Source organism: Dipodomys spectabilis, unplaced genomic scaffold (genome assembly GCF_019054845.1).
Source record: "Dipodomys spectabilis isolate Male_0828 unplaced genomic scaffold, ASM1905484v1 ptg000404l, whole genome shotgun sequence".
NCBI lineage: Eukaryota > Metazoa > Chordata > Mammalia > Rodentia > Heteromyidae > Dipodomys > Dipodomys spectabilis.
The window spans coordinates 987,153-1,012,131 of NW_024871081.1; positions in this window are offsets into that span (position 1 = coordinate 987,153).

The window sequence follows — 24,979 nt, forward strand, 5'->3', positions numbered from 1 at the left end:
CCCAGGAATTTTGACACCCATAAAGAAAACAAGTGGGACAATTGGCTTCTTCCACCAGGATTAAGTTTTTGGCAGTTCTGTGATTTGAACTCCGGCCCTAGAAGGCCAACTTCATGAATGGCTCAATGTTAGCACACCAGTCTGATGCAAATGAAGTTGTCGGGCAAATTTGAGGACCTGAGATCAAGCCCTGGATATATAGATTGAAGTGGGTGTGTATTAACATATGAATATGGATCTATAAATAATGTATACAGAGACAGACATTTATGTAGATTCTAGTGTATAACTCTTTATATAAAGTGATGTCTATATCTTATTTTTATATATTCTATTACTACAAATTATATATTCTATTACTACCAATTATTTGGTCTAAAATTATGCCTCCATTAATTAATCACGGTAGAAGACTTAATAAGTTATTAATTAAATTAATCGATGACATATATTTATGCGTACAATATTATATTAGAAAGTCTAGCTAAATAGTAATTCAATTTGTACATGCCAAACATACTATTAATGTTCCTATTGATAGGAACGAGATTCCTAGGATCTTCAGCTGTGTGTAGGTGGCAGTCCGAGGATTGGACTCACGGCCTAGGTATCTGGGTTGGGCTCAGGCTTCACCAACAATCTGTGAGCCTTTGGCCATGCAAGGTCACATACAATTTTCAAGCCGAGATATTGAGACCCATGGTGGTCACAGTGCAAAGGAAACAAAGGTAAAACGGTTGTGTAAAATTTTCTGGATTTTTCCTCCTCCATTTTTGTTGGTTTGATGTATTTTTGCCAGTGCTGGGAGTTGAACTGGGGTCCTAGGATGACTGGATCATCTGTGGGTGTAAATGCGGTAAACCGGCCTAGGGTAATCATGGGTTAAGACACAATTCGGTGCTTCCTTGTGAAAAAGAAACTCAGGGATGGTGCCTAGGGTCACAGTTCAAGCCTCAGGACCTGCTACAAAAATAGAGCCAGTGACTCCATGTGTCTGTGTATGTATGCATGTATTTCTAGCAGTGAACATCTAGAGTTGCTATGAAGAAAGATATGAATGGAATGATTTCATAGCACAGAGAATGCTTTCAAGACAGTGCATGTTCCAGGGCTCCCCTCACTGTTCCCAGTGTACCCTGAGGGCTTCTGTGCACCCCAGACTGCTGGAGGAAGTCTGCCTCAATGTTGGAACAGGCAGACAAAAGGCCTCCCTCTTGAACATCTGTGTAACAAACAATTCATCCATAGCAATTAGTGAGGATGAGCAAATAGTGAGGATGAGGGCAGACTCTGAAGGCCAGGAGGAAAAGGCCTCTTTGTACACCAAGCTATCTCTCCTCCCAGTGCTCTGTTTTGACAGGAAGCCTTCATTTGTGCTGCCTCTCGGGGCAGTCCAAGTTTCCTGCACTCACCCTGTCTTTGTTAGACTATTTTCCAGTGTTGAAAAAACTACTACAATTAATTCAAGGGTCCTTCTGGCAGAAAACAAGTGAGCTGAACCTAATGAAAAGATTCCTAATTGGAAAAGGTGCCTCCCTAGTTTTCCGGATGCTTGCTAAATCTAAGCACTTGTGCAAAATCACAATGCTTCTTGTCATCTAGTGCTGGTGAAACTCATCAGGTTTTGAAACCTTTGCCCTCTCCTAGTTGGGCTCTGGGTGTTTATATTTTGGGGTTTAACACAGGGCCAGGGTGCTGACCAAGAGCTCAGAGCAGAAGCTCTTTCCTTTACCATTTAGTGTCACAGCTTCACTTATGGTATCTGTGTGTGTGTGTGTGTGTGTGTGTGTGTGTGTGTGTAGGTGTGTGTCTGTGTGCGTCTGTGCGTGTGTGTGCAAACACCAGTCCTGGAGCTTGAACTCAGTACCTCAGCTCTGTACCTGAGTTTCTCCTGTACAAGGATAGTGCATTACCACTTGAGCCACAAAACCACTTCAGGCTTTTTTTTTTCTAGGGATGTAGTACTGAGGATTCAAACCCAGGGTTTCATACATGCAAAGCACTCTACCCCTAAGACACATTTCCAGCACTCCACTTCAGGTTTCTTTCTTTCTCTTCTTGTAGTTGGAGGAGTTGATGTCTGGGACTGGGTGCTCAAGTCTAGCACTCTACCACTTGAGCTACAGCGCCCCTTCAGGCTTTCTGGTGGTTCACTGGAGATAAGCATCTCAAGGAATCTCCTGCCCAGGCTGGCTTTGGACTGTGATCCTCAGCTCTCAGGATCCTGAGTAGCTAGGATGACAGGCATGAATCACCAGTACCTAGCTTCCACTTCAAGTTTCTAAGTGGTGAATAGGAGATAATATTCTCATGGGACCTTTTGTGTCTGGGATAGTTTGGAACCCAGATCATCAGCTTCCTGAGAAGGCAGGAGGACAGACCTCAGCTAAAGACACACTTTGCTCCAAGGGGGTCCTTAACTACGAGGTAGAGCACTAGCCATGAGCCCAAGAGGAAAGTCAGTGCCTAGGCTCTAAGTTGAATGTTCATGATGGAGAAAACTAAACCAAAACAAATTATTTCTTCCTTTATTTAAGTATCATGGTTAAATACATAATAAAGGATTTATTGAAAATTAGTCAATGTACTATGATTATTGTGTATAATTTTAATATAATCATACACTAAATACTAATGTAATTGTTACTTTTACAACATTCCATTCATATGGATGTCTAACAGAATATGTTTCTTAGGATCTCCTGCCATTTGTAGATAGCAGTACGGGATCCCAACCCTGGACCTAGGTTCCTGGTTCAGGTTGTGGCTTCCCTGATAGCCTACCAAACTTCAACAATGCGAGGCCATGTACAGTTTTCGGGTCCTGTCATTTAGACACAGGATGGTCACAATGCAAAGGAAAAAAAAATGTAAAACTGCCTTCCGGAAGTTCCCAGTTTTATACTTCTCCTTTTTTCCCCATCTTTTTTTTTTTTTGTCTGTTGTGGGGCCAGAAGTCTGGGTCTGGGCACTATACCTCAAATCTTCAGCTCAAGGCTATCGTTCTACCATTTGAGTCATAGCACCACTTCCAGCTTGTTTCTGCTTATGTGGTGCTGAGGAATCGAACCCAGGGCCTTATGCATGCAAGGCAAGCACTCTACTATTGAGCCACCATCCCAGCCCTTCACCTTTTTTTTCTTTTTGCCAGTCCCGAGATTTAAACTTGGGTCCTGGGATCTCAGGATGGGCTGTGGGTCCAGAGGTTGCACCCCAGCCTAGGATAATCAAAGCTGAGGCAGACTTGATACAAGCTGAGTTCAAGTCCCGGGCCTGGCCATAGAAAAATGAGGCCCTGGGTTGGAATTTGCACCAATTTTCTGGCAGGCCTGGGATTTGAACTCAGGGTCTAGGTAACTCTGTGGCACTGTGGGGGAGAGGAAACTCACCATCATTGAAAACAAGAAATTCAGACCAATTTCCAGGGCCGAATTCAAGCCACAGCACTGGAAAAAATAATATTCATGTATGAGATCTTTTTACATACATGTGTTTACCCCATATTACATTTATTACCCTTATTTATTTATTCTTTATTTTATTATTATTACATATATAATATTTATTTCATTTATTACATTGTATCACATGGATATATTTGCACGTGGATTTTACATCATCCTTAGACCCAGGACTTTTACAGAGAAGGAAAAATATATGTCAAATGTGGCTTCTTACTCCACCTATAAACTTTTGGCCATTCTGGGATATGAACTCACAGCCCACAATGCCCAATTCATGAAAGTGTCAGTTGTAGACAAAGCCTTTGGCAAATTGAGCTGCCAGCCAGTTTTGAGGATGTGTGATCAAGCCATAGTAGTGGCCTTGATATAGATTTAAATATAGATATAGATAGATAGATAGATAGATGTGTAGTTTTCTCTCTCTATATATATATGAGAGAGTGACAATATGAGGATATTGAATAATATATATTGTGAATTATTAGTTATTAAATTAAGCCTCCATTTAATGAAGTATCATGGTTGATAACTTATTAAAGCATTAATGTAAAAGTATTCAGTATTCTTTAATTAGGAGAATCATACCATGGTGCTAGAATTAAAGACATAATCCAATACTTTTTGTGTGGCATTCTTTAAGAGAATCATGAAAAACTGTGGATTTAATAGTTACTTTTATAACATTCCATTAAGCACTCCCATGAATAGGAATTATTTTCTCAAGATCTCCCTCTATTTGTAGGTGTCAGTCCTGGCATTTGAACTCCAGGCCTGGGTAATTTACTTTGAAATGCAAACCATTAGTATGACACTGTGAAGATTTCAGATTGTCATGATAAAACAAAGAACAACAAGAATAAAAGAAAGCCAGGTCTCAGAGGCTCATACTTGTAATTGTAGCTCCTCAGGAGGCTGAGAGTTAGAGAATGGCAGCTTGAATTCAGTCGGGACAGGAAAGATCAGGACACTCTCATTTCTAAGGGATCACAGGAATATAAAAACCCATGAGTGGGACTGAAACACAAGGGCAGAGCACCACCCTTGAACAAAAGGAGCTCTGGGAGAGTGCCTAGGCTCATAGTACAAGCCCTGGACCTGCCAAAAAAGAAAAAGCCAGTAAATCCATGTCTCCCCATGTATGTATGCATGTATTTGTATTGGTGAAGATCCAGAGTCGCTATGTTGAAAGGCACCCAGCTAGGAAATTTGCTTTGAATAGAATGATTTCATAGCACAGAGAGTGTTTTCAAGACATGCCTGTTCTGGGGCTCCCCTCACTGTTCCCAGTGTTGCCTGAGGGTTTCTGTGCACTCCAGGCTATTGGAGGAAGTCTGCCTCATGGTCTGGACAGACAGACAAAAAGGACTCATTCCTATACAGCTGTGTAACAAACAACTCCATCTGAGCCAATTAGTGAGGATGAGTGTAGGCAGAATTTGAAGGCCAGGAGAAAAAGGCCTCTTTGTACTCTAAGCTATCTCTCTCCCCAGGAAGCTTTCATTTGTGCTAACTCCTGTGGCAGGCCAAGTTCCCTGCACTTATCCTGTCTTTGTTAGATTATGTTCCAGTATTGAAATAACCTGCTACAATTAATTCATGGGTCCTTCTGGCAGTCAATAAGGGAGCTGAACCTAATGAAAAGATTCCTAATTGGCAATGGTGCCTCCCTAGGTTTCCAGAAGCTTGCTAATATAAGCATTTGTGCAAAATCCCAATGTTTCCTGTCATCTAGGGTTGGTGAAGTGCATCAAATTGTGAAACCTTTGACCTATCCTAGTTGAGCCCTGGATGGCTAGGTTTCGGGGTTGAACACAGGGCTAGGGTGCTGACCATGAGCTCAGAAGAGAAGCTCAGTGCTTTACCACCATTTGGTGTCACAGCTTCACTTCTGGTATCTGTGTGTGTGTGTGTGTGTGTGTGTGTGTGTGTGTGTGCACGCATGCATACACTTTCCTGGAACTTGACCTCAGGACCTGAGCATGGTTCCTGAGTTTCTCCTGTACAAAGATAGAACTCTACCACTTGAGCCACAGGGCCACTTCAGGCTTTTTTCTAGTGATGTGGTAGTGAGGATTCAAATTCAGGGATTCATACATGCAAAGCAGTCTAACCCCTCCTCTTTAGGTTTCTTTCTTTCTTTTCTTTTCTTGTAAGTTGGAAGAGTTGAAGTCTAGGCCTGGGTGCTATCTATCCTAGAGCTCTTCAGCTAAAACCAAGCACTCTACCACTTAAGCTACAGCACCCCTTCAGGTTTTTGGTGGGTCACTGGAGAGAATTGTCCATCTCAAGGAATTTCCTGACCAGGCTGGCTTTGGACCATGATCCTCAGCTCTCAGGCTCCTGAGTAGTTAGGATGACAGGTGTTAGTCACTGGTGCCTAGCTTCCATTTCAAGTTTCTAAGTGGTGAATAGGAGATAATAGTCTCATGGGAACTTTTGTGTCTGGGATAGTTTGGAACCCAGATCCTTACATCTCAGTTTCTTGAGTAGGCAGGGTGACAGACCTCAGCTACAGACGTCTAGATCATAACTCCGTTGCAAGGAGCCACGGGGAATGCACTGAAAATTTGGGGGTACTGTTCTAAGATCTCTTGCTCAAGGCTAGATCTCTACTACTGTGAACCAAACTCAGAGTTTCACAGATCAGCCCACGAGTATCTTGGATGACAGTGGTGAGTGAACCAGCAGCTTCTGGTTCCGTGGAGCTGGGTTGCAGTGGTTTATTTCTGGCTAAGTCAGGTAGTATGGCAGCTGCAAGCACCAAACTCCATGCTTGTTCTGTGATGAGGTATTTGCAGTACTATACTTATATTGTTGCAGTCAGAACATTCTATTTTTTTTTTGTGTGCCAATCCTGGGTCTTGAGAAAGGGTCTAGACACAGTCCCGAAGCTTTTATGCTCAAAGCGAGTGCTCGACTGCTTAAGCAACAGCACGACTTCTAGATTTTTCTGTGCACAAGGTAGTGAGGAATCGAACCCAGGGCTTTGTACGTAGTAGGTGAACAATCTACAAATGAGCCCCATGACTGACAAGTGTATGAACACATAAATATGTAAATTGAATATGTAAATATGAATAAAAAACATGTAGATTGGTAGATAGATAAATAGATGCATATGTATAAAACAAGAGAAAGATATCTGTATACTAGGAAATTGCATATAAATTTTACTACCGATTATTGCTATTTAAAATATTCCTTCCTTTTTTAAGTAACATGATTGAATAACTAATAAAGTATTAATTGAAAATTAGTCAATGTAGTATAATTGTTGTGTATAATTTTATATAATCAAAAATTTAATTGTTACTTTTTTCTTTTATTTTAAATTGTGAAAATACTGCACAGAGGGTTTACAATTACATGGGCAAGATAATGGGTACATTTCTTATCAAGCATCATAGCCTCTTCTTTTTGTTTCCCCCTCTATCCTTTCCCATTCTCTCCCCTCCCCCCATCCCCCCACACAATCATTCCCCAATGTCCCCCACCCCCACCACAGTTGTAAAGATCGTATTTTGACATAACGACTTATACATCTCATTGTTGCAATGGGTCCACCTGTATCCCTATTTAAATGATTTGATTTTTCCCTTCCCCTCCACAAAATACACCGACAACAAATACAGTGAAAGCAGGGGTTATACCATGGGGGAGCAACAAAGAAATAATCTTATAAATGTGTTAGAAACAATTGCATGAAAGAAAAAAAAACATTTGAATACATATCTTAGGGTTCATTTCCCTAACATCAACTTATCTGAGCTTTTCTGCTTGACTCAGACATATGCTAGTTATTGCAAATAAGGGAAACCATGGGACCTATGTTTCTTTGGGCATGGATTACTTCACTTAATATAATTTTTCCAAGTCTTTCCATTTTCTAACAAATGGGGCAATGTCATTCTTTCTGATAGAGGTATAGAATTCCATTGTGTATATATACCACATTTGTTGATCCATTCATCTACTAAGGGGCATCTGGGCTGGTTCCATATTTTAGCTATGGTAAATAATGCTGCAATAAACATAGTCATGCAGGTAGCTTTCGTGTGCTCTTGTTTGTGAAAATTTGGGTAAATGCCCAAATGTGGGATGGCTGGGTAATAGGGAGGCTCTATGTGGAGTCTTTTGAGGAAACTCCATACTGTTTTCCAAAGTGGTTAAACAAGTTTACACTCCCACCAACAATGCAGTAAGGTTCCCTTCTGTACACATACCCTCCAGCACCTGTTGTTATTATAGTTCGTGATTATAGCCTTTCTAACTGGGGTGAGGGTGTATCTCAATGTTGTTTCGATTTGCATTTCTTTAATGGCTAGGGAGGTTGAGCATTTCTTCATGTGTCTAGATTTATTTTAGGAGGATTTAATTTTTTGAGTTCCAGGTATATTTTAGATATGAGACCCTTTTCCATTGTATGGCTACTGAAGATTTTCTCCCAATCCGTGGACTTTTGATTGATCTTACTAACTATGTCCTTTGCCATGCAGAAGCTCTGCAATTCCATGCAATCCCATTTGTCCAACCTTTCTTTGATTTGTTGCGTTTCTGGGTCTCTATTAAGAAAATTTTGGTCTGTCCCAAGGAGAACTAGGGTTTCTCCTATTATACCCTGTAATGTTTTCAGAGTGTCTGCTTTGACTCCGAGGTCTTTCATCTTTTTGGAGTTGATTCTGGTTCAGTGTGATATATAAGGATCTATCTCTAGTTTTCTACAAGTGATTAACCAATTTTGCGAGCACTATTTACTGAAGAGGCTGTCTTTTTGACATTCTATTTTTTTAGCTCCCTCATCGAAGATTAGGTGGCAATAAATCTGTAAGTTCATTTCTGGGTTTTCAATTCTATTCCCTTGGTCCTGAGGTCTGTTCATGTGCCAGTACCAAGATGTTTTGATTACTATGGCTTTGTAGTAGAGTTTGAAATTTGGAATTGATATTCCTCCAGCACTGTTCTTTCTATTGAGGATCGTTTTTGCTATTTGGGGTCATTTATTGTTCCATATAAATTTTTGGAATGCGTCTTCTATTTCCTTGAAGAATGAGGTTGGAATATTGATGGGTATCACATTGAATTTGTAGATACCCTTTGGAAGTATTGCCATTTTTCATGATGTTGATCTTTCCAATCCAGGAATATCAGAGTTTTCGCCACTTTCTAAATTCTGTTTTGATTTCCTTTTTCAGTTTTGTGAAGTTTTCATCATAGAGGTCCTTCACTTCTTTGGTTAAGTTAATTCCTAGGTATTTTATTTTTTTGTGGGGCTATAACGAATGGAGTTGCTTTCCTAATTTCAGCCACACTTTTCTCATTGTTGGCATACAGAAAAGCCAATGATTTTTGAGGGTTAATTTTATACCCTGCTACTTTGCCAAAGTTTTGAATCAGCCTGAAAAATCTGGGAGTGGAGTCTGTGGGATTCTTTAAATACAAGATCATGTCATCTGCAAAGAGGGAGAGTTTTACTTCTTTCCCTATTTGGATCCCCTTTATGTTTACATCTTGTCTAATTCCTGTAGCTAGGTATTCTAATACTAGATTCAAAAGAAGAGGAGAGAGTGGACCTCCTTGTCTCATTCCTGAGTTAAGAGGAAATGGCTTTAGTTTTTCACCATTAAGTATAATGCTTGCTGTTGGTTTGTAATATATAGCCTTTATTGTATTGAGGAATGTTCCATGGATTCCTAATTTTTCCAGAACCTTCATTATAAAGGGGTGTTAGATCTTGGCAAATGCTTTTTCTGCATCTATTGAGATAATCATGTGGTTCTTATCCTTGCTCCTTTTTATGTGACGAATTATATTAATTGATTTGCATATATTGAACCAGCTGTGCATCCCTGAAATGAATCCTGTTTGATCGTGGTGTATGATTTTTTGGATGAATTGTTGAATGTCGTTTGACCAAAATTTTGTAGAAATATGACATTTATTACCCTTACTTATTTAGCATTATTACACATATAACATTTCTTTTATTACATCATCTCACATAGGATATATGTAAATATAGATTATACATCATTCTGAGACCATGGACTTTAACAGAAAAGGAAAACAATGTGCTAATATAGGCTTCTTACTGCATGAACAAATTTTTGGCCATCCTGCGATTTCAACTCACAGCCTAGAATGCCCAATCCATAAATGGGATCACAGTCTTATCAGACCAGCCTTTGGCAAACTGAGCTGCCAGGAAGTTCTGAGTACCTGTGATCAATCCACAGGAGTTCCTGGTACTTAGATAGATAGATAAATAGATAGATAGATAGATTGATAGATAGATATAGATAGAGATGTGCATACATTGATATATATACATATACAAAGAGAGGGACTGTGAGGAAATTAAATTATATATATTATTACCAATTATTAGTTATTAAATTATGCCTCCATTTAATGAAATATCACTGTTGAATACTTATAAAAATATTAATTAAAAATTATTCAATATCCTTAATCATACCATGGTGCTAGAATGGAACACATAAATCCAATATTTTTTGTGTGGCATTCTAAAATAGAATCATGAATCAATGGCACATTTATTACTTTTATAACATTCCATTAGCATTCACATGAACAGGAATGAGTTTGTCAGGATCTCCCTCTATTTGTGGGTGGCAGTCCTAGTATTCGAACTCCAGGCCTGGGTAGTTTACTTTGAATGCAAACCATTGGAATGACACATTGAAAATTTCAGACTGTTATGATTGAAAAAAAGAACAACAAGAAGAAAGTAAGGTGCCAGTGGCTCCTTCCTATAACCCTAGCTCCTCAGGATGCTGAGATGTAGAAAATGCCAATTTAAATTCAGCTGGGGTTGGAAAGTCTAGGAGACTCTTCTTTCTAAGAGATCACCGGAAAAATAAACATGAATGGGGCTGTGACTCAAGGGCAGAGCGCTACCCTTGAGAAAAGGAAGTCAAGAACAGGGACTAGGATCATAGTACAACAGTGTACCTGCCCTCCCCTAAAAAGGTTACAATAACTCCATGCATGGATCTCTGTATGGATGACGGGCATTATATAGAGTTCTAAGTGTGAGCTGGCAGCTTGAACAAAGCACCCTCTGCCATTTAATAACTGAAGCCCTGAAGGCTTTGCCTGGGCTAGTGTGTGCAATGGGTGCATAATGTTCTGACTGAGGCATCCCATTGGGACACTTTGCAGCCAGCCACTGCCTCCAGAGAATCCACAGTCCCTAGGCTGTAGGAGTTGTCCAAGGTTCTCTCTCCATAGTCTCTATCCCTCTGTAGGATGTGAGCCTAGAGCTCTGGGGCCTGGTGGCTATCACTCATCTATCATTCCTCATTGCCAAGTCAAAGGCTAGTCCCAAATCTTGGCATAGACATGAAATAATCAGTGATTTCTATGCCAAAAGGGGTAAGTCAATAAATCCCACCCTCATAACTCCTGTTAGAAGTGAACCTTGGGCTGCGAATGTGGCTTAGTGGTAGAGCGCTTATATAGCACGCACGAAGCTCTGAGTTCCATTCCTCAGTACCACAGAAACAGAAAAAGCCAAAAGTGGCACTGTGGCTTAAGTGAGAGAGTGCTAGCCTTGAGCAAAAGAAGCTCAGGAACACACCCAGACCCTGAGTTCAAGCCCCAAGACTGGCAAAAAGAAAAAAAAGTGAGTCTGTTGAGACATATTCTTTTGGGACACAGAGGAGGGCGGGGGTTACAAGTAAGAGGTAATGTAGAAGGCAGGTGCTGCTGGCTCACCCCTGTAATCTTAGCTACTCAGGAGGCTGATATCTGAGGATCCCAATTACAAACATAAAAATATATATGAGACATTTTTCTCCAATTAAACAGCCAAAAAGCGAGAAGTAGAGCAGTGGTTCTAGTAGAAGAGTGCTAGCCTTGAGCACAAAAGCTCAGGGATAGGACAATGTCCAGGCCATAATTTCAAACATCAGGACTGGCATGCACACACGCGCATGCTCGCACCTGTGCACGCGCGTGCTCACACACACACACACATACACACACACACACACACACACACACACTCAACACACCAAGATAGAGCATTTGCCAGTCACCCTGCACAAAGTTCCGTCTATAGCAACTCAATATTAAAAAAAAAAAAAAGAGGTAGAAGGGAAGGAAAGACTTGCTCCAGGAGGTGATATAACCAATGCCAAAATTCCACAAGAGTTCTAAGGACAGAGAGCCTCAGGCAGAAGGTCCATCATGGATGGACAACGGTCCTTCGATGTCGATTGGAGCAAGTGGTGTAGGTGGAATGAAGGTTCTGTGGCTTCAGACATTCTGGCAGAACATTCAAGGCTGGGTCAAGGCTTGTTGAGACACAGGTAGGGCAAATGGTGGGGTACCAGAATGGGGCCCGGGGGAAGATTAGCTTGGTTTTTCACCATGGACCCCAGACATTTCCTGTGGCTGGAAGCTTATTTTTCACACCTCCTGACCCTCAGGCCTCCTTTGCATGGAGGATTCAAGGTAAACACAGGGAAGAATGCTTGCTTAAGAAAAGCTTCTAACACAATGCCAGAAGTGGCTCAACCCCTGTAAATCCTAGCTATTCAGAAGACTGAGATCAGAGATCATGGGTCAAGCCAGCTCAGGTGAGAAAAGTTAGTGAGACTCTTCTTGCCGATGAACTACCAAAAGCCAGAAATGGAGCTGTGGCTCAAGTGGTAGAGTGTCAGCTTTGAGGGAAAAATTTAAGAGACCAGAGGCCAGACCCTGAGTTCAAGCCCAGCATTGGCACCTAAAAAATAAAATAAAACTTTCAGGAGCTCCTGAAAGGTCAGATCAGCCAGGTGCTAGTGACTCACACCTCTCCTACCTCCTCAGGAAGCTGAGATATGGGGATCTCAGTTCAAAACCAATCCCAGGCAGGAATTCTGGGAGACTATGATCTAAAAGCAAAGTCCTGAATAACGGAATTGGCCCTGTAACTCAAATGGTAAGCTGAAGAGCTGGGGGACAGCACCCAGGACTAGCATTACAGCCCCGTGACCAACACCTGGCCTTCTTGGACCTCACTCTGTGACTCTAGGCAGAGTACTTTCCAGTGGGCCCCTGAGGATCTCCTAATGTTTTGGTGTCTTACAAGTCTTGAGTGCAGCCTCTTCTGAGGCCTTTTCCTGTAGAGCAGGCCACAGTATCAGAGAAGGATCGAGCCCTGGGGTACGGAGGTCATCGGTCAGGTCATCAGAACGGCATCTGTCATGGGTGCAGTGTGCATCAGACCATGCAATTGACATCTCAGATCATAGTTCTGGGCCAGGAGGGGCAAGGGCTGCAAAATAGCACAGCAGATAACACCCACTTACATGAGTATCATAACTGTGAATCATCAGGCACACCTTGAGCGGGTGTTGAGTTGGGCTCATGATAGACTTGTAGGCTCAAGAATCTAAAGCCAGCTGTCTGCTGCTTGTAGCAGTGGCTATCTCTGGAATCCCAGGGCTCAGAGCCCTGCTTTCCTCACCAGTGCTTGGGGGTATATGAAGGTCTGCAATCGTGGGCCGACTACAAAGGAGCATCCATAGTGTCCTTCCCTTGGTCCTGTGGCCCCATGCATGGATGGAGGGGCAGGTTCCATGACACTAACTGCCATGGCCCAGAATCCTCAGCCCAAGAAGGATAGGGAGAAACTACTTGATTTGCCTTGAGAGTTTACTATGTCTATGCCTCAGGACTGCCCACAATTCTAGCTCAGCTCATCATTACTACCTTCCTCTGTGTGTGTGTGTGTGTGTGTGGGTGTGCACACATCTTGATACTAGGGCTTAAACACAGGGCCTGAGCTCTGTCCCATAGTTTTTTTTTTTGTTCAAGGCTAGCACTCTACCACTTGAGCCACAGCTTTTCTTCCAGCTTTCAGGTGGTTATTTGCAAAATGGAGTCTCACAGACTTTTCTAGCTGGGCTGCCTCTGAATGGCAATCCTCATATCTCAGCCTCCTGAGGAGCTAGGAATATGAGAATATGAGCTATTAATATCTGGCCACGCTTTCCTTCTTGGCTAATACAAACTACCTTTCTCCAAGCCATGCACCCATCTACCGCTACCCCTCCTACCCCAGGCTTCAGATGAAACATACCCACCCTTGATCTAGGCCAGGGCAAGTAGACAGCTGTTAGAACAGAAGAGAGGATGAAAATACATCCTTGCAGCTGGGTGCCAGTGGCTCATGCCTATAATCCTAGCTATCCAAGGCTGACACCTGAGGATCAATTAAGATTTAAAGCTAGCCTGGGCAGACTCTTATCTCCAATAAATCATCAAAAAGGTGGGAAGCATAGCTGCTGTAGTTCAAGTGGTACAGCACCATCCTTGTGCAAACAAGCTAAAGGATACCCACCTACGCTCTGAGTTCAAGCCCCACTAAACACACACACACACACACACACACACACACACACACACACACACACTTGCGCGTGCACGCGCGCACACATACACACACACACACGGACATCCTTAGTAGGTGCCAAGTGGTCAAACAAGCAATCCTAGCTACTCAAGAAGCTACACTCTTAGGATGGCAACTTGAAGCCAGCTTAGGCAGGGAAGTATGTGAGACTCTTCTCTCTACTAAACTACTAAAAAAGATGAAAGGTGAGCTGTGATTCAAGTGGTAGAGTGTTAGCTTTGAGCAAAGGAAGCTCAGGGGCAGTGCCTAAAACCTGAGTTCCAGTTCTAAGATTTATTTTAAAGACACCCTTTGCCTCCACCCCACCCCCAATCAGGCCATAAATCCAGACTTCAGTCACCCTAGATCTCACTTCCATAGCACTGCCAGAAGTGGCTGGTATGTGGCCAGCACTGGGTTAAAAAGTGAGCATACACAAGGGGAGCATAGCCAGGTCAAGGCTAATGCCCCAGAAAATTAAGGCATTGTCCATAACACTCTCTCATTCCCCAGTTCCATGGCCCTGGAATCTAAAGTCTGTGCCTCTGTATTCTGGGCATCTGGAAATGCTCCTACCTTCTCCCACTCCACTGCCAGCCTGCTGGGAGGGATGCACAGCCAAAAATCCAGCTGAAGAAAGGACAGGACATCCCATGACTAAGCCCCACCACAAGACCCACGGATACCCTAATTCCAGCTGGCCTTGCTGACCCAGAATCTCCAGGAGGTGGCCAAAGATTTGGACAGGACAGACTTGGGCCCCAATGAATATCTGGAATGCGGGTCTCTGGCAATTAAGGATTCATTGTAGACCCTGATAGGGGTCTAAAGGCAAGGTCGGCATGGAGGTGGGGCCCCATCAGAGGTCAGAAAGAGACAGACAGGCACCCAGAGAGGGGAAAGAGAAAGATGAGGGGAAAATCCACACACACACACACACACCATGACACATACTGAACTAGACAGAACAGAGGCCCAGGAGCAAGATGGATGGGACACAATTAGAGGAGAACAGACAAAAAACATTCGTTGATAGATGGATAGGCATTCAGAAAGGGAGACAAAGAGAAAGACAGCCAGAGAAGTGAGAGAAAAAGTGCTGGCCGACCAATCAGAAACAATCAGGTGAAGAGACAAACAGAGCAAGAGATGGCAGGGGTGCATGTCATGAAAGACTCAGAGAGCCCCAGAAAATTCAAGGAGAGAGGGAAGCAAGATGCCTTTTCTTGGTGACAGTGGGCCCAGTGGGCTCTGGGAAGACAGCCAGCCAGAACCCCCAGAAACCATTTGAAGGCCACTACCTCCTTTCTATGTCTCCCTAAGGTGGGGCTATGCTTCCGCCAGGTACACTGCCAGTCAGTGCCAACCTTGTTCCTGTAAGACCAAGCTCAGCTAGGAAGCTTAAGGAACCTGCAGCTAACACCTAAGGCTCATCTACCTGAACAGTCAAAAAGACATGACAGTCAGCCAGAGTGACTACCATGATCAGCAGTCACACAGATGGGCAGACAGGTTGGCTGAGAAACTGTATTGGGGATGTGGCTCACAGGGCAGAAATTCAAAAGCAAGCAACTTTAGGCCCCTGACAGAAAAGTCCCTCCTGCCCTAGTGGCTGGGCCTTTTTCCCTTTGGTCCTCCCAGAAGCCTTGCCTGGTACTCTAGAGCCCCACCCTGCCCTCTTGTGTCTCCTACATCAGGGCTTTCATTCCAAAGGCCTACCTCTTCAGTATTCTTGCATTCACCAGACTGCTGGTGTGTAGTGCATGGTCAATGCCCTTTGAGCCAACCCTAAGCTCCTCTCAAGTGTTCTAGGAGGGCCTGTTTTCTATCTGTGCCTGGTGTCTAGACTAGAACATTCTCGCATGCACTCTACTAGGCTGCACATCCCATTTCAGTTTCCTGTTCCTGAACCACATCTTTTCAGTGGGCCACCAGCTTCTCCCTTATAACGTATGTATGTGGCCTGGCACCGATGATTCGTGTCTGTAATACCCAGCTAGTGAGCAGGCTGAGATCTGAGCATCGTGGTTCAAATCCAGCCAGGGACTGAAGTTCACAAGTATCTCTTCTTCAATGAAGAACCAAATATATATATGCCAAAGGTGGAGGGAGGTATCACTCAAGTGTTAGAATGCCAGCCTTGAGCAAAAGAGCTCGGGCACAGCAACCAGACCCTCAGTTCAAGTCGTGCACATGAACTCATGAGAACATATGTGTTCATATCCAGACTTCCTGGCTGTGTTTACTCAGCTTAAAATCCTTTCTTGGCTCAGAAACCATGAACCACCTCCTGGTCTCATGATGCCTCAGGTTTCTCCAGTTAAAGCTACTTGATATGGGATTGGTACATGCACGGGAGCAGTCGGCAAGCACGGCGTCGCCATGTGGAAGATTTTGAGAGGCCAGTGAAGAACTATCCATGGCGGTCTGTGCAGAATGAGGTGCTGAGATACACACACCCTGCCCAGAAATTAGAGATATACCATTCCTGATTTCAGTCATTCATGGCCTCTCAGAGATGTGTCAGGCTTGGCTTCATACAATCCCATTCCATCCTAACACTAGGGACTCTTAGAGGAGAGAAGACCTCCAACATCTCTGGTGTGTAAACTCTCCCTTCCTTTCAAACGAGAACTGGTGCCTGGATCTCTCTATCATTTGCCTTTCCAGTTGGAGTGTTCCACCAGGCTGGTCTTTCTCTTCCAGAAGGAACTAAGCCCCTATCCTAGACTGTCTGCTAATGGGTTTCTTCCAGAAGTGATTCAGTTGGCTTCTAGCGTGGAAGGAAACAGGTGTGGTTGGTTGAAGGAAGGACTCAAGAAGCAACACTCTTTGTGTTAGCACTTCTCAGTCCTGTTCGGGAGCCCATAGCTGGCCACAGGTCTCAGGTCACTGGAGGGGAAAGGCATATTCCTCATAGACCCCCCCCCACACCTCCTTCCTCCAGTGTAAAGGAATGCACCCACTTGACATGGCCACTGAAAGGGGCCAATGTGGGGGGTGAGGGGTCTGGGTGCCTTCTCTCCTTTGAACTGGGATTGGTGGCAGGTGCAGGTGCAGGCAACCTCCTCAGAATGCCATCTGACTCCCTAATTATGGAACCAAGAGAAGATCTAGGTCCACATTCATCTTGAAGTCTCTCCCTGTCAATATTTAGGGTCTCAAAGCTTTAGATCTCAGGAGAAACCTAAGTCCCCTACAGAGTTTCTATGGGAGAAAAGCCCTGCCCAAGTCGGGTCCTAGCTTATTAATGTTGGGCAACCTCACTTTTCTATCATTCATCGGAGACAAAATGCATGAATGTGTGTATATATACTCATGTGTATTTATAGAGTCTGCATGACCGAAGTCAAAAAAGTCCAGTACAGAAAAAGGGCACGTATAAATAAATACACATATGGCAAATGTATTGATGTGAATATACATAGAGAGAGGAGAGAGGCGCATAGTCCCAGGACCCAGGCCCTGGTGTCATGCACATTAGGGGGGATCCAGCAGCGGAGTGGAGTTCGAAGAAGTGGTAGTATGGAACGACATTTGAACCTGCTCAGGCCTGCTACCCAAACTGTTACTCAGGAACCTGACATGGAGAGGATGGCGGTTTGAATCCAGTCGGGCTTCAAAGTCCCTGTTCCATGAACCTTGTAAGTTTATCTTGTTTTCTAATTTTCTGACAGAACTGCAGGGAGGCTCCAACACTTGGTTTGCCCACCAGTCCCCAGGCCTTTGGCAAGACCAACCCCGGACTCCCCGCATTAGGTCACAACCACCCCTGCTCCCTGCATTAGGTCACGACCCTCTTTGGGGCTTGACCCTTGGGCGAGACCTGCACCACTCCTCCATTAGATGGCCAGTAAGGGCGCCTTGGGTGGGACTAACACAGGAGCTCCGCCCCCGTGTTTGCCAGCAGGCATAGGTGCTTTGGATGACACCTGCATCGGGGCCCCGCCCCTTGACTCAGCCGCCAGTACTGGCAACCTTGAGAGATGGCCGGTGGGCTCCACCCATTAATTAGTTGATGGTGGTGGTGCCTTGGGCGACATCAGCACTGGGGCTCTGCCCCTCAGACTGCCCACCAGCAGCGGTCCTTTTGACAACATCCACACCTTGGCTCTGCCCATTCGTTCACACTCCTGCACTGCCCAGTAAGCGAGACCTGAACAAGGGTTCCACCCCTTAGTTCGCCCGCCAGCACCAGCACCAGCGCTTTCAAGGAGGTTCACACCTGGAATCTGCCCATTCGGCTGCCTAGGGCGGGACCGGCATTAGGGATCTGCCCCTTATGTAGCCCGCTGGCACTGGGGCTCTGTTCCTAATATTGCCTGCCTGCACCCCCTGCCTGGGGCAGGACCTGCACCGGGGCTCTGTCCCTCAATTCACTCACAAGCAGAGGTGTCTTAGGAGGGACTGGCAACTACACCTGGGCTCCACCCCGTAGTTCAGCCTCCAGAATCCCCTGCCTTCGAGGAGACAGCACGGGCCTCCACCCCTTGGCTGGCACCTGCTGGCACTTGGGCTCCACCTATCCATTCTTGCCTGCAGGCACCAGCATCATTTGACAAGACCAGCTCCAAGGCTCCACCTCCTAGCTTGCCTGCCAGCAGAGGTGCTTGGGGTGGTTTCTGCCATGGGACTCTCTGGCAGGAGTGCCTTGGGCAGCATCTGAACTAGGGCCCCATCCCATCGGTTTGCCCACCAGTACCCGCACCTTGGGCAGGAATCACCCTTTAGGTCTCCCGCCATCCCTTAGATTCAGGGCAGAACAGATGCAGGGGCCTGACTGAGCCCACCCACTTCCTCCTGCTCCCACCTGCATCACAGGAGACAGACTTGTGCCAGGGCCCTGCCCTTTCAGGCTTGCTGACATCTGTTTCCTGAGCCTGGTCCCACCCCATTTTTCCTGCTGCTGCTTGTATCCCGGATCCCAGGTCAGACCCACAAACCAGTGCCTTGTTCCCAGTAGGCCTTTTGCAGCCCCGGTACCCCAGGCAAGACCTCCAGGCTGAGGACCCAGCAACTCTTCCTCCTCCCCGTGTTAACCCATGAGAGTGGGAAAGCTCCAGAAGTCATTTCCTGGAAATCAGGGGATGGCCCTGTACCACAGGAAGTCATGTTGGGAACAGGCTGGGAAGCTGGAAGGTAAGACATGGGTGATCCAAGGTGCTATTGTCCTGCATGGCCTCTGAATCCCATGGGCTTTCCTACCCAGACCCAGTGAGAACTGTTGCAGAGCCCTTTACAGAGGAATGAGGAGCTGAGCCAGATTTTGTACCCTTGGGGAGCGGGGCCCTCAGTAGAGATTTGTGGGTTGGGAGTAGAAGGGGGAATGGGGGCCTGCACCTGGGAACTTTGCCCCAGGAAAGGCTGCTTTGGAAGGAGCAGGCCCGGAAGGGAAGAGGTTGGAGCAAGCTCCAGGACTGGGAACTGAATCTTGATGGCCCATGGAGCATTTGCCATTCTGAGAGGGCTGGGCTGCCCAGGAGGGTTGGCATAAGTGGAAGGGGCATGAAACTTAGGACAGGGGCAGGCCAGGAATGGAGGAGGTGGGGCCGATAAGGGAAATGGAGGATCAAGGAGGGAGTCTTGGTGTTTTGGCTGCTGGTCCCCTATCCCCCTATGGTTAGGAGAAGCAGGAGAGGGATTGGAGGGGCAGGAGAGGCAAGAGCAGTCAGTGAGAAAGGGCTGGCCAAGCAGGGAAGAGGAAGGCAGGAGTTCTGGGCTTTCTCAATGAGAACCAACCCGGGCTGCCAGGGAGGGGCAGCAAATGGAGAGCAGGCCAACCCAGCAGTGTGGAAGGGGGAACTCGGGGCTGCTGCCATCTGCCTGGGGGGGGCTAGGCCTCCAGCAGGCTTTGCTACAGCACATCCGACCATACCAGTGGGGCCACGGGGCACCAGCACCATCAGTGGGTGAGGCCTACCTCCTCCCAGCATAACATCCTGGGAAGGGGGAATGTAGGAGATAGGAAACGCTGCCCTCAACCTGTGGGTCCCTTCTGGCTCCTGAGGCCTCTCTAATTCAGACCCACTGTGGCTGACATGACCCAGCTCTGTGTGTGGCTGTGGCTGTGTGTGAGGTCATTTCCCAGGGAAATGGGCGAGCCTGTGGGATGGAACTCAAGACACATCTGGGAGCAGTGGACGGGGGAGCCTCCCACGGGGCAGCCCAGCTTCTGGATTTCCCACACAGATCGGACTTGGTTGCATAGGGCTGGGCAGCCAAGAGGGAGCCAAGAAGGAGCTGGGGATGAGTGTGGGGGGGAATCAGCTGGTGACCTCCCCAGGTGGGGTGAGGAAAGCCATCTCCAAAGGAAAGGGTTTGGGAGAGGCCGCATGCACCTGCAGAGACCACAGCAGAAACAGGCCAGGAAGGAAGAGGGAGAAACGTGAGCCAGGTGCTTGGGCCTACCCCTGCCCCACCAGGGAGTCCATCTCTCCTAGTGAGCTGTCTCCCTGGAGTGGAGGGAGGGGTGGGATTGCGCCTTTGGCTCCCTAGGTGGGGGAGGGGGCAAGGGCATGTCCCACAAGCCTTATCCAGCCATGGAGAGGTCCTTCCTGCACGGGGAAGGTGGAGAGGGAGAGCACAGTGCAGAATCAAGCCCAGGAAGGAGCAATGGAGGATGCATGGTGTACAGGGAGCACCCTTTGGCTCAGCAGTGGGTGGAGCAGGGAAGAGCTGGCGGGGGGTGGGGGACGAGGGGGAGAGTTGTGAAAAAGCCCATCTGGTGCTAGGCACAGAAATGCGGGAAGGTTCCAGTGGGCCTCTTGTCCTAGGGGCAGGCACACTTATGGCCTGGACTGCTGGACATGCAGGAACTGGGGCCTGGAGAAACAGGAAAGGGGGGAGCAGTTAGCATCCAGGCTCCGGGGCATGGGACAGGGGGTGGGAATGGCTGGAGACCATGAGGCCCATGGCGGCCATGGGAACAGAAGGCTGGGTGGACTCTAACTCCCACATGAGTCCTGGCACAAGGGGAGAAGGAGGGATGGGTTGGCCTGGCTCTGGAGCCAGTTCCTGGCCCAGAGTGATGGCTGGGGCATGCCCCTACATGCTGCGAGGGGAGGAGGCCTCTGGGGACAGATATAAATGAACTTTCCTGTCCATACCCAGAAGCTTTCAGGAGCCAGGGGCCAGGGATGGGATTAAATCATCTACTTGAAAAGCATTTTGTAATATCCTATAGAATATGAAATTACAAACCCAAAACATTATTTTAAATCTAAATTCTAATTTAGCCAGGTCTACTAAGTCCTACATTAGATGAATTTTGCTATTTCTCCAGGCTTAAGCTTTCGTAATACTTCATCATTTCTTTGGAATCCAACAGAATGATGCTTACTTTTTCAAATTTTTCATTGGGAATCATGAGTCATTTTGCATCTAGGAATGTTCTGTAATGAAAAGAGCATTTAAAACACAACTGAGGATTATATATGAGTTGCATGTCAATAGGAAACTTGACATCTCAAAACATAGTGACAAAATTAGCCCAAACTTCAAACTGTGTATTCCTTTCTTGTTGTTTGGTTTGTTTTATTGAGACAAAATTATGCTACTGGTCCAGGGAAGGTATCGCTATGTAATTCCACTCTCTATTCTCTTGTCTTAGTCTCAGTGCTAGAATTTTTGTCTTGTATCACATTCTCCTACCATGGTTTGTTGGTTTATTTAATCTATATACAGACTAGCAATTCTGAACTTCTCTGATGATATTATCCATGAGACTGACTGCTTGGACTGTTTATGTACATTTTTGAAAGATGTTCTAACATTTGACACAGGATATGAACATTTTCAGATGCACCTGCAGGTGTCTCTGATTCATTCCTCCATGGATCTGATCCCATTAATAATGATTACTTGACTCTCTTACTATCTCTAGTCCCTACCTATGTATTAGTCTCAAACTTTTTTGAAGAAAGTTCACTTGAATACTTTCTAATATTAAAAATTATCACTTGATTCTAGTCTTACTCAGGAAATATTTTTTATTGTTTTCTAACTTTTCTATATATTCTGAGAGTTGTTTCATTTGTGTATTTGTTTGTGCACATATAAGTGCCTCTGAGTGTATGTGTATATGTATATTTGTATGTATGTATGCAAAAGCCTCAATATCTTATTCAGCCATCTTGCTCATGACTGGTATTCCATCACCTGAGAACTTCTTCCAATTCAGCTTCTGCCTGGATAATTATAGGTAGTGTCTCAAAGCCTGTTCTTCCCAGGCAAGATATAAACTGAACTTCCCAGACTCCTTTACATCCTTAGGTTTTATTTCTCCAGGAGTATCAACTTTTAAATGACAAACATTTTTGTGAGTATAAAGTCTGAGCTGTAGCCCAAATTTTTAACTCAAGAATACATATAAAGATAGATGAACATACACATTACATATCCTGAATGTACACTGTTAAAAATGTGATCTTAAGCAGGGTGGCAGTGAGATCTGAGGATGGGGTTCAAAGCCAGCCCAGCTAGGAAAGTCCCAGAGACTCTTTTCTCCAATTAACTACCAGAATCCTGAAATGGCACTGTGGCTCAAGTGGTAGAGCACTAGCCTTGAGCTGAATAGCAGAGGGACAGTTCCCAACCCCAGAGTTTAAGCCCCACTACCATAAAAAAGAGAGAGAAAGGAAAAGAAAGAAAAAAGAAAAAGAAAAGTGATCTTAGCCACCAGTTCATTGCTAGTATCATTCTTGCTCTATCAACATGCCCTTTTTTTTCCAGTTATGTCCATGCTCTTATATCTGACTTGCTAGGAACCAAAATTATACTTCCACTGTAATTTTCACTAATTTACATGATTGGCTACCATGATGAAAGAGATGAAAGAGCCTCATATGTCATGTTCCACTTATTAGTAATGCTTTCTCTATATCACACTCATAGATCGAAATATTGGCCTTGACCTTATTGTTTCAAAGTTGTCTTATTTGCAGAGTCTTCTATAGTGTTTTGAACCATTATACTTAAACACAAAACTTCTCTTTCTCCTATTATTCCTAATGTTTCTCCTAATGTTAACCTATGTACACTTGGAAAAGAATGAACAACACCCACACTCACAAAAAAATGTTTCTGAGAACCTTCTTCCCAATTAAAATTGGGCTTAATTTACAGAGCATTTAGGAAATTTATACTTAATGTACTCCAGGATAATGTTTTCTTTCATGTTTTTTATTGTGGGTTAGTTACATAAGTAAGCTAATGAGTACATTATCTAACGAGCATTGTTAGCTCCTCTTTTATTTGTCCCCTGCCATCCCTTTTCTCTCCCCCTCCACAACTTACTCCTCCCCTCCCCAAGTTGTAAAGTTTGTTCTCTACATGGTGTCTTGTTCATCTTATTGTTACAATGGATCATACTTTATCCTTGTTTCAGCATTTTGATATTTCCCTTCCCATCCCCACATTAGGAAAATGTATGTGCAAGAAGCAGATCACCAAACTCAAATATGGTGAAAAAATACCGTGGAGGATGAAAATAGAACAGAAACAAACAAACGACATAGTAGGGCTGGGAAGGTGGCTCAGTGGTATAGCGCTTGCCTTGCATACATGAGGCCCTGGGTTCGATTCTTCAGAACCACAGAATCAAAAAGAAAAAAGCCAAAAGTGGTGCTGTGGCTCAAGTGGTAGAGTGCTAGCCTTGAGCTGAAGAGCTGAGGGACAGCGCCCAGGCCCAGAGTTCAGGACCCACCACCGGACCCCCCCCCAAAAAAAAAAGACATATTACATGTTAGATACATTAAAAATAGCAAGAAAGCAAAAAAAAATGTTGTGTCCCTATCTTGGGATTCATTTCACTTAACATCATCTTATATGGCGATATGTACATGGATAATTTTTATAAGCCATGTAAATTCCATATTTTCTCATTTCTAAGTTGTTTCTGAAAGACATGTTACCTCATGTCCAAAGATGTACTTGTGCTATTTCAATGAATCCAGAAAATATTCCTTTTTACTGGGAGCAGCACCATAGATTGTTATTGGAAGTAGATGGAAGGAACTGTTATGGGCAGTGGAAAATGATTCCAAGACAGGAATTGAACATAGAGAAATGACAAAGTTCAAGATAATTTGTGCTGTTCTTTTTACTGAAAAAGAAAATAATACAAGGCTGGAAGGAAAATCTGTCCCTGACTTTTTCGAGTGTGTACTTTACTCATATAAAACTTTTCTGTAAACTTCTAGTTGAGAGTATTACAAAAAGAAACAATATGCCATTCGCAGGCCAGCATAGAAAAAAAAAAAACGAAATAACTTTGTTTTAAAGTGTTCTACTGCAAAGAAAGAAAGACATGGAGGTTTTAAAATGTCTTATGCATGGATATTTCACTCCTGACATGATTGTTTTGTTGCAGAAGTCCTTTATCCATTCCTTTAATCTGGTCCTGAGTTTGCCATAGCAATAAAGATTCCCAAAAGCAGGATGCAGTGCGTATGATCAGCAAAAAGAGCCTTTTCTCAAACAGTGTTAAAGGATGTCCCAAAGAAATATGTGGGGTTATTTTTTTGTTTGTTTAGTTTGTGCTGGTTCTGGGGCTTGAACTCAGAGGCTGGACCCTGTCCCTGAACAATTGTCTTTCCTGCCCACCTGACCCCAAAGCTAGTACACTATTGCTTGAACAAATACTCCACTTCTGGTTTTTTTTTGGTGTTTAATTAGAGATAAGAATTTGACAAACTTCTCTTGCCAGGGTTGGCTTTGAACTGTGATAGTAAGAAAGCCAAGTGACATCAACTATATGGACTTCTCATTTGAGAAATATTAGATGAAGTTTATTATAAAGCTGATATTTGACAATTTTTAAAAGAAGAGAATATGTCCAACAAAGAAGCCATAACAAATAACAGCAAAAGTAGGTACACTGAATCATTTTGAAATCATTTTTTCTGCTTGGGAAGATAACTATTGACTTTGTAGTTCTTTTGGGGGAAACTTAATGTCATATTTGCACTTTTGTCTATTGGTCGTGAGGCTTGGACTCTGATTTTGGGCAATGTCCCTCAGCTCTTCAGCTGCAGTTGAGTGCTTTACCACTTTAGCTACAGCACCACTTCCAAGTTTCTGGTGGTTAATTGAATATAAGAGTCTCATGGACTTT